We start from the raw sequence: 11,232 nt of genomic DNA, 5'->3' as shown, positions 1-11,232 counted from the left end.
TGAATTTGCATTCTACTAAACTGGTGAGTGTCTTTCTGTTCCAGTGATCTTTCTTTCTTTCCTTTCTTCATTCATTCAACAGTGATTGAGTAGCTGTCATGCACTGTAGACATTGTCCTGGGTGCTAGTGATACTGCAGGGTGCAAGACAGCCATGGAAAGTGACTTGTTGGAGTTTACAGTGTAGCATCCTCCTCTTGGCTCTTGGAGTATGTGATCCAGTCTGTTATTCCACACGTACTTGCTCATCACCTACTATATGCCAGAGGGATCCAGATGTTGAGTAGTCTGCAGTAATCAAGCCAGACAAAGTCTTCCTCTCTTGGAGTTCACATAATAGAGGGAGAAGACTCATAAATACAGAATTAAAGCAAAAGAATTACAGCCAGTAACAAGTGCTATGATGAAAACCTGGGTTTGGGATTGGGTGCCGTGGTTCACGCCTGTAATCCCAGCACTTTGGGAGGCCAAGACAGGTGGATTACCTGACATCAGGAGTTTGAGACTAGCCTGGCCAACATGGTGAAACCCTATTTCTACCAAAAATACAAAAGTTAGCTGGGCATGGTGGCACGCACCTGTAATCCCAGCTACTCAGGAGGCTGAGGCAGGAGAATCACTTGAACCTGGGAGGTGGAGGTTGCAGTGAGCCAAAATTGTGCCACTGGACTCTAGCCTTGGTGACAGAGTAAGCGAGATTCTGTCTCAAAAAAAAAAAAAAAAAAAAAAAAAAAAAAAAAAGAAAACCTGGGTTTAAATCCAAGCTTTGCCACTGTTACATGTTCTTGAACAGTTCACTGCTTTATATCTCAGAGTCTTAGTTTTCTCATCTGTAACGTGGGGGCAAAGACAGCACCTGCATCTCAGATTGAAGAAAGGAGTAAATGAAATATTGCATATAAAATACTTAAACAATGCCCAACACATTAGGCACTCAGTAAATATATATTTTTAAAGGAGTGAGAGATCTGCATTGTACTGGTGCTTCCAAGGTCAACTCAAGGCTTACCTCCTCTGTGAAGCATTCGGTTGCCTCCCCCACTTCCTTCATGTCCTCCACCACACACACTGCCTTCACTCTTCTAGAACCAAACTGAGTACTGCTGATTTATTTTACCTGCTAATTATCTGTCTCGCCAAACCTGACTAAGCTCCTTTAACTCTTTTGCAACCCCACTCTCATGCACCTAACACCCTACTGAGCCCTTGGTAGGCACTCAATACAGGTTTATTGATTGACAATGTGTACCTGAGTTGGTTTCCTTTATCTTGATGCCTAGTCATCTTCTGTAGATAAGGTGAAGGGGAGATGTGTGTGTTGTGGTGTTGGGATCAAATTAGGAACCTCCTCACTCTTGCAGTGAGGTTGGCACTCATGTGAGTAAGGCTATTAAGACTATAGTCCCCAGATTTACAAAGGCTGAATGCAGTAGATAACCCCCTCCTTTCTTGCATGAAGGAGAAATAAAGGATAATCGCAGGGCTTTCTTCAGCTCCATTTGTGTGTGTGAGGAGCGTTACACTGGCAGTAATTACAGAAAGGAAAGGAAATGGAATAAGTACCAAAGGAAGAATTAGTTGTACTCGACCTAATTAAAATCCTGTAGAAAGAATTCTTCTCTTATTTGCAAAGGTGATCTAACATAACCTTGAAGCCATTGTATTAACCACTGTACTTTTCATTTTAAGGGGAATAAATGGCAGAAAGATCACTTGGGAAAGGCAACCTTTCACTCACCTTTCAGAAATTAAATGACCTTGATTTCCGAACCACTTCCTCTCAATGAAATTAAATTGCTTGGAACCCGGTCAGTTAACAAGGGGAAGTCAGTTAAGCCAGAGGAGGAGTTCACCCAACTGATTCTCTGGCAGAAGGACTTTGGGAAGCTTTTGGAAAAGGAAAAAAACAAACAAACAGAGAGGTGAGAGGCTTGGACCTTTGGTCAAAGTGGGCTGAATTTGATTTTTTGCTTTGTTTGAACACACACACACACACACACACACACACAGAGAGAGAGAGAGAGAGAGAGAGAGAGAGAAGAGAAAGAAGACATAGTTGCTCCAGCAGTCTGGATATAACAGTGAAGAGAAAGAAGATATAGTTGCTCCAGCAGTCTGGATATAACAGCCACCACCATGATAATGATCCATAGTGTATTCCTGATTGTACTAAGCCCTTTGTACAGGTGATCTCATTCATTCTTACAACTGTTCATACAAGCTGCTATTGTTCTCCCCATTTTGCATATAAGAGAATTGAGGCTCAGAGATGTCAAGTACTGGCATCTCATATCTTAACTAAATGGCAGAGCTGGAGCCAGAATCCAGATTTGCCAGATTCTGAAAACATTGTGGTGTATTTTCAACCAAATTGGGTGGATGCTTGCCCACAGTCTCATTCATCACAATTCTATGAATCTTTTGTTCCAACTAGGCTGTGTCACTGATAGGAATGTTTTTCTCAGGATGCCAGTGGCCCTTTGATCAATGTGGGAAGTGCCTTTGTGGCATATAGGGTTATGGTTTCATAATGGTGAAACTTTTGTAACTTGCACTTAGTGGCTGTTCATTATGACTATTGTTCGGTATAAATTGGTAGGTGCATGAGAAATGCCATAGGTAAGGTCTTAACAGATAATGTGACTTTAGTCCTCATGGACTGATAATAGATTTTCCATCCAAATACGGGGAATGGAGCTACCAGTTGAGATAACTAAGGAGAGAAAAAGTATAGTGTAGTCATTATGAGTGCACACCTTGGGTTCGGATCACCTGAGCAATCCTGGGATGTACCACTTTGTAGTTTTGCAACTTTGAGTAAATTATGCGAGCTCTCTGTGACTCTATTTCTTCATTTTCAGAATGGAGAGGATTGCAGTACCTACTGTATAAGTGTGTTGTGAAGACTAAATGACAGAATTATATGATTAGCATACAGTAAGTGCCTAGTGAATATTAGTTCTTAAGATACAAAATTTGGTCCCTGGTCATCAAAAAGCCTGAGCTTCTGGAAGAAGATAGAAGTGGTCAATTCCCTGGAAGCTAGTTACCAAGAGAGACTTGTTCAGAGATGAACTAGGTTTGAGCTGATGGAGGAAAAGGAAACTAAGAAATGGAAGGCTCCATAGGATTTGCTACATTCTCAGCAAATGTCTCAGCTAGGTGTCCAGGGACAGAGCCCTTGCTAGGTAAACCTAGGTAAGACAGAAGGAGTGAATGCAACTTAGGAGAATCCCTCCATATTTTCATCCTTCAGTCCATTTATTCTTCTATCTTTCTGTTCCTCTATCCTTCCACGTTTCCATTCATCCATCCACCCATCCTTTCCTCCTAGAGTCTGCCATCCTTCTAGACTTCCACTCATGCTTCTATCCTTCTGTATTTCTGTCCCTTTTGTAATTTTATCTGTTCACCCATCCATACCTTGTGATCACCTATTCTTTTATCCTTGGTATCTCTTAGTGGTGAAAAAGGCAGAATGTGGACATGGGAAGTCTGGATTCAAATCCTATGTCATTTACTACTTGTGTGGCCTTGGGCAAATGTTTTAACTTCTTCAAACTCCAGTTTCCCCATTTATAAATTGGGACTGTCTCCTGAAGGCAAAGGAGAATCACTGGAGAGTTCTGAGCAAGGGAGTAACACAATTGTATTTGTGCTTCACACCTCCCACCCTGGCTACTTTCATTTTTTTAATACAAACAATCCCATAGCATTTATTCCCATCTTGTAATAACATAAGGGTAATCAAAACAATATGAATAAATGTTCATATTGGGACGAAGGACGTCTAAGAACAAACTGTATCCTTCTCAACAATTTCTCACTTCATTGATCATTTCTAGTTGGAGACACTTTGTAGCAGAGTAATATTATCTCCTTTTAGTATGATCCAACCTAGTTGTTTTCTTGACTTTGTTTTAGAATGAATCTCTTCTGTGTCATCTAACACAAGGTTCATATACTTATCAAAGCCAATGATACAGCCTTCTATCCGCATATTCACTTGCTTATACAGCCACACCTGAATTTGCGATGTATTTTGTAAGTATCTGAAGATGAGGTTGAAGGGCTGTACCATAACCCTCTGCACTTTCTGGCCCTGGCCATGGTACGCCATGGTGGAATTGTACAAAGAGCACATCCACATGCTGACTCTGAGAGCAACTTCTGGAACGTTTTCCTCCCATTTTCTCTGTCTGCTGTGGAGAGGATAGAGTGAAAGGGGCAAGACCAACAAGAGGAAGGTCTGTTGGAAGGTGTTGCAAATAAATGAGGCAAAAGATGATGTGAACATGAACCAAGTCATGAGAGCTGTCACCTATCGTGTGCTTAGGAGGTGTCAGGCTCAGTGCTACATGCTTTGCTAAGTCATTTCACTGAATCCTCCTAACGACCCTAAGAGTTAGATACTACTTTGTTATGTCCGTTTCACAGATGGGGAGAAGGAGGCTTAGAGAGTTTAAGGAACTTGCTAGGATCATGCAACTGCTAAGCAGCTGAGCTTGGAATCAACCACAGATCATTTGACTCTGACATGCACCCTGCAACTCTAGGCTGCTCCCTGCGCAAGGATGCTGAGAATGTCCTTGTGAGGTTGTGGAATAGGGACCATTTGCAAGAGGTACTGCTGATATCAAAGGAGTAAGAGGACTTGACCCCAGCTGATTGTGGGAAGCATGAATACTGGTAAACTGACTCTCTGTGAGGGGATGGGAAGTGGGGAAGCCTTGGTTTGTAGTGTTTTCCAATTTAGACGGTATGAGTACTTCCCCCATGGCTGATTTCAAGTTACTAGCATGATATTACCAAATGGGAGTTGGGAAGAGACAGTGGGAAGTACAGAAGAGCTGAGGATGAGTCAGGAGTCTACAGCTTGTGGCTGAGTACAGGTAGGTGTGGTTAACAGTTACAGGGACTTTCTGATTTCCCTTGGGTCAGACGCAGCTTTAAGAATTCCCTGAAAACGGGAAAACTGTTTCCCCAGAAAATTTCTTATTGTCACAAAATTCTGAAAACACTTCAAGGTTTTCATGGTTATATCAGAGCCCTTATGCTTCGTAAAAAAAAACTTATGATATTTAATAAGTAAGTCAACAATAAGGATACATTTAGCTCATACATCTGCAGCTTGGCTGGGGATTGGCTGATCAGGCTAGGCTAGTTGCAGGGGCTCCACTCCAGGTGTCGGTCATTCTCTGCCTGGGATCAGCAGGCTAGCTGAAGCTTGGGCACACAGCAATGGCAGAAACACAAGATGGTAAATGGAAATATTCAAGGCCTCTTAAACCCAGCCCTTGACTTCGGGTTTGGACGTGTGACTTCCTTTGGCTGATGGAATTAGGTGAAAGCAGCATGGTACAGAAACACAAGATAGTAAGTGGAAACATTCAAAGCTTGTAGGTGGTACCATGCTGCTTCCACCTAATTCCATTAGCTAAGGGAAATCACATGTTCAAACCTGAAGTCAAAAGGTGGGGAAATCCATTCTGTCCTTTTAGTGAAAAGGACTGAAAGTCACATGGCAAAGAACATGGATGCGAGGAGGTGTGGGGGAAATGGAGGCCAGTGAAACAATCTCTCCCAGGGATGTCTGTCCAGGTGAGCAGAACATACCCTTTCTCTGAGGGAAATAGTCAGGCCTCACGATTTTCAGTCCAAGTTTTGCCTTTAACCTTTACCCAACGTCTTTTGATCCTTTACCTTGGTGAGGACCTACAGGCTTGGGCCTCCTTCCTTTCCTCCTCTACAATTGGGAAGACTGGCTTTGTCCCACCATTTAGAGACCCAAGCATTACATCATCTCTCCTTTGCCACTTTGACAAGCCAAGCGACTTTCTCCCTACCAGTGTTTTGAGAAAGCAAGCAAACCCTTCAAAAAGGTGCTGCAAATGCAGCTTTCCCTGATACATCTTCAAATTAGTGCCTTTTTTATTTTTGTAAGTAGGACTTATTTATACCACACACAACAACAACAAAAAAGAAGATAATTAGACATACACACTGCAATCAAGCATACTGGGTTCGTTGGAATCATTAAACTTAATTACTTTCACTTGTTATTCCTGGGGCCATAATATCAGTATTAAACGCCAATGGAATCTGCAGTATGTTTGATTTAGCTAAAACAAGGACTTGGTAATTTGCTGCCTCTTTGAGAGATTTTTATCAAAGTGAGGAATATGCTGAGTACCTCCACTTGCTTCTCATGGGGACTGCTGCAAAACTCCTTTGCTGAAAGACTGGAGTGTTGTCTTTATGCAACCTGTCTCGGTGCTCTGAGAGAGGCTCTTCTTAAGATTCCTGCCTGTCTCCAGGCAGAATTAACCACAAGTGCTAACCACAGGCACTAAGCCCTTACATTGGGCATAGCTTCCTTAATCCTCACAATTATCTCATTTTTGCAGAAAAGGAAACTGAGGTTCCCAGAGGTTAAGTAACTTGCCTGAGGTCACATAGCGTGTAAGAGGCAGGTCCAGGATCTTTGCCAATGGAGAAGTTTTCTGAGTCCAGCATGGGTGCTATCCCTCTGTTTGCGGTTCCCCAAATCTTGGTGTTACCTTCTCCTTTCTACCTTTCTTTCATTTCTTCTTAATTCGTCTTATGAACGAACTCTCTCAACCTCAAATTCTGATAAGAGCCAAGATTCATTAATGTTTTTTTTGTGCCTGCCATTGTACTGGGGTTCTAAATAATTCATCTCACAAAATGCTCCCAATAACCTTATGCTATAGCACATGTTCATTATATGTGGTTGTTATTGTTACTATGATTACATATTGACATATCTAAGTGTCATCCAGCCTGGGCAACAGAGCAAGACTCCACCTCAATATATATACATATATATATATATATGTGTGCGTGTGTGTGTGTGTGTGTGTGTGTGACTGATGTTAGCACCTGTGTCAGTTAGGCAGTTAGGAGTGTGTTCCTCTGCAGGTAATAGCTGATCACAGCAGTTTCGTCCAATCCTTATTTGCTTATTTATTTATTTATTTATTTATTTATTTTCTTATATCATGTCAAATCTAGAGTGGCAGCATGAGCTGTTATGGCTGTTTATGATGATGTTATAAACGCAGGTTCCTTCCATTTTCAGCTCAGTCATCTTCAGAGGTTGGCTTTTATTTTTATGGTTGCAAAAAGGCTGCTTCACCTCCAGGCATTGCATGTGTCTTCAAGAGAGGAAAAAGGAGAAAGGTGGAGGGCAGGAGGCAAACTCCTCTTCCGTACTATTATTTGTACAGGGTCTCCCTCCCTGAAGTCTATTACCAACATCTGACTGCACAGAAGTGCCTCGTGGCCACTCATTGCTCAAGGGAGTCTGGGAAGGACATTTTATTTCAGCTGCATACGTGAGTGCCATGAACAAAAAGAAGGCTGTTATGGTAAAGAAAAGAGGAGAATGAATATGGCAGAGAGAACTAGCCTTGTCTGGCAGAGCATCTGTGGGGGACTACATCAACAAGCCTTGCTAATTGAAGGCAGGTCAAAGGAATTGAGGTATTTCCCCTTGAAAAGCTTCATTTCACTTTGTATTATTTCCTTTAACACCCACACAATCTTTTGAGGAAATTGGTCCACTTTCATTCTCAGATGCTCTTAAAAAACATTTCCCCAGCCAGTTTCAGCCAGAATGAGGAGCAGGAAGAGGTAGGGGCTGTCTCTTCCCGGGAAAGAACCTGAACAGGATTCATGTCTTCTCCCCAGCTAACAGGGATGGCAGGCTGGAGAGAGCCATTTGGACTGGGAATTGGGATGGAGGATGGGTGGAGATTTAATTATGCAATTATCTAGGCTTGGAGTCAAACCTCTCAACATGCTCCTAATTAATTGATCAGATGCACCACCTGCCGACCCCCTCTCCTCTACAGGCTCCCAGAATGCACCAGGATGGAGGAGGTAGCACAGAGTCTGCTCCTGCTTGGGGAATTGGGGAGTTCCCCATTAAGTGAGTGTGCAGTCAATTAACATATGAGCCCCGGGACCCTCTGAGCATGCCCAGTAATGATCAATTAGAGCTAGTGGATGAGAGCTGTGAGGAAGAGAGATTTGTCTTAGCTTATTGATTATGTGTGTTAGAAGGGCAGTGGGTAGACAGTGGTAATTTCCAATAGCCATTTCCAGCACAGACAAATTCTGTGTTCCAGGGAGGAATGGAGTAGGAAAACAACAGTAGCAAGTGTCCTGTCCTGCCAGCTCAATAGTGATAACTGACATGTGACTGTGAGGATTTTTTTAATTTTTAGAGAATGTTTAATTATAAGCATTATGTACAATAATAATGTGCCGTCGCATTTCATGAGTGATTGCCGCGAATGGGACACTGTGCTCTCCTTACATATCTCACCGATGCTGACGATAGCTTATAAGAAAGTTAACACCCTGTAGTTCAGGTAAGGCTTGGAAAGGTGAAGGGATTTGCTCAAGTCACACAACTAGGAAGCAGAGGAGCAAGAATTTGAACTTAGTTTTGTCTGGATCCAGAGCTTGTCCCTTTAAACACTAATCATTCTATCCCCAACTCATATCATTTTAGGAAAATTGGATAATGCTAAAACGTATAAAGAAAGTAATCATCCATAATCCCAATGCTGAGGGACAGTGTGTACAAGATATACTAATCTTTACCTCCCACGATCTTCTTAGCTTCCAGACCCATTTTCATTTCCTTTCATCCACCTCACTGCCTTTCACTTTTACCAGAGCTGTTTAAACCAAGGGTAAATAGCTGACTCATGGTGGGCCAGTTACATCTGTCTCTCTCCAATTTAAAATAGGGTGACAGAGACTGAGTCAGTTAGGTGAGGGAAGGTAGGGTTGCTGAACTGCAAAGGAGCACAACCCATTGAGAGGGGTCCCAATGTGGAGTTGCCAGTGGAGTTTCCATGATAGATATTGTGTAAGCGGACGTGTGGGCAAGGAAGCTGGTCTGCAAGGAGAGGAAGAGGAAGCAGGTAGGATGAGAGGCAGATTTAACGGAACATGTGGTTCTGAAAAAGAGTGAAGTGAGAGAACACCCAAAAGATTATAGGTCCTTGAGATCAGCTTGTGCCGTCCACAATTGTGTCCATATAACCAATCCTTTTTTAATTTGAGCTTCCTTGAGTGAGTTTAACTTCTTGGTAACCAAATGATCCCTGATCAAAGTACAACTACTGTTAACATACTGGAATGTCTTATTCTAGGCTTTTTTCCTTCTCCCCTCTTTCCTTCCTTCCATTCTTATTTATAATCTTGGATGCAGAGAGCTGAATCTCTCACACTTCCCATCATAGCACACCATCACCTTTGGTCTACACAATGCCTTCTCATTTTATTTATCTCTACCCCATTCACTCCCAGTCCCTATTCCTAAACCCCTTCCCCATAGGCATCCACTCAAATGTTTTTGATGTATATCCCTAATGCATGTTTACTTATAAAATATGCAGTGCTGTTTTCTACATGTATGTGATTTTGATATACTTAAATGGTGGCATGTGATCAGTATCATTCATTTCCTTCCTCTTTTTTTTTTTGTAATTAACACTATATTTTAAAGTTCTATTTTACTTTTTTTTAACTTAGTCCTATCGAGACAGGTAGGATGGCTGGTTTCCTATTTTGATGTGGTTTAGCCAAAAAGAACAAAAGCCCCTTACTCAAGCTGTAGCTTACCTAACGTTCATCAGCAACAAAAGACCCAAGAAGCTGTTAACCACAAGTTCCTGGGCCTAGGGACTTCCCTGGGGCCCTGGATGTGCAGTTAGACTTAAACTTCAACTTGTAATTACCCCACCCTCATTTTAATGGTAAAACTCACATGAAGGGGTGGAGATGTAAAATGCTAATGTCACATGTGGTGTATGAAGAAGCATGTAAAGCCACTGTGCCGGTGCTAGAGAAAGCCTCCTACGTATGCCCTGACAAAACCCTTCCCTATAGAAATAGAAAGGCCCTATAAAACTCACCCATATACTACCCTTGGGGGAAAAGCTCACCTTTTCCCTTTTGCAGTGCTGACTCCCCTTGTGCACAAGCTAAAATAAAGCTTATCTTTCTCTTTGCTGCTCTGTCTGGTGACCTCCCTTGATTTCTATCCTGGAAGATTGCAAGGACCCAGGATGCTGGTAACACTATATAATGAGAGGAAATTTTGTTTATTTCAAGTCCAGATACCTAGCTTTCCAACACATACACCTTTCTTTTAGAAACTCATATTGGAGAATAGCTTTAAAAATACCCATCGTTGTGAGGTAGTCTTTTCCTTGAGCCGTAAAAGAGACTTCTCTTAACTTTTTCTTGCCAGTTTTACTGAAGAAGATGATGGATTGAATTGACAGGACTCTGAGTCTGAGACTGAATTCTCCTTTGCTGTGCTGCTCAGATGGAGAACTGGCTATTTGGTGGGGATTTTAGGAGTTAAGTGACATGGCAGACTTTACCCAAGTATAGGAGTTCAGAGACAAGATTGGTGGATACATTAATTATGACTCTTTTGATTGAAATAATAGAAACCTAAATGAAGTTAACCAAAAAAAAAAAAAGACATTTAGTGACTCATGTACCTTGATGGTCCATGGTGGAACAAGTGTCAAGAGTGGTGGCATCCAAGGCTGAAAATGAACTGAAAGGGAACTGAGTACCTGTTTCTCTCCATCTCTTGGCTCTACTTTCTCTGTGTTGATCGCATTCTACAGTTAATTCCCCGCAAAGAGAAGCAGGAAAGACCATGGGAAGCTTCAGGCTTACACTCTGTCTCCTTAGCAACCCCAGCAAACAGAGAACACTTCTTTCCCAATTCCAGCCACAGCCCCAAATTTGTTTTGATTAAGTTGGGATGGATCCCATGCCTTTCACTGAACCAGTCAGTATCATGGGCTTGCCTACGCCTGGGTCGTGTGAATAGGCCTGGCTCCATCTGAGCGTGTGGAGAGAGTGAAAAGAATACAAGGGTTCCATTACAAGGTAAAAATGGAATGGATGATGGGCAGGCAACACCCAATAGATCTACACCAGCAGGGGCCAAGGGCAATGCAAGAAAGTCCTTCAAGTGTCCATCTAGTGAGTGAGGAGAATAGAGATAAGAAGTAACAGGCTCAAGCAGGTAAGCAGGGGGACCTCAACGTATATTAGTCACCATCCAGTATTGAGCCTGCCTGGGGAGTCCAAAGCCATCTTAAAGGTCAGGGTAAAAAGGAACTAGAAACTAGAGAATAAAGTGCAGTCTTTAGGATCAAACAGTGCT

At 42.3% G+C, this 11,232-nt stretch overlaps 1 pseudogene; it reads right to left on the bottom strand.

Annotated features, from left to right (window-relative positions):
* Positions 1-3,840: 3,840 nt before the first annotated feature.
* Positions 3,841-4,119, bottom strand: LOC112614758 (annotated as a pseudogene).
* Between the last annotated feature and the right edge of the window lie 7,113 nt (positions 4,120-11,232).

This window comes from Theropithecus gelada, chromosome 20 (genome assembly GCF_003255815.1).
Source record: "Theropithecus gelada isolate Dixy chromosome 20, Tgel_1.0, whole genome shotgun sequence".
Lineage (NCBI taxonomy): Eukaryota > Metazoa > Chordata > Mammalia > Primates > Cercopithecidae > Theropithecus > Theropithecus gelada.
Note: the sequence above shows the minus strand (reverse complement) of the source record. Positions and strands in the feature narration are given on the sequence as shown.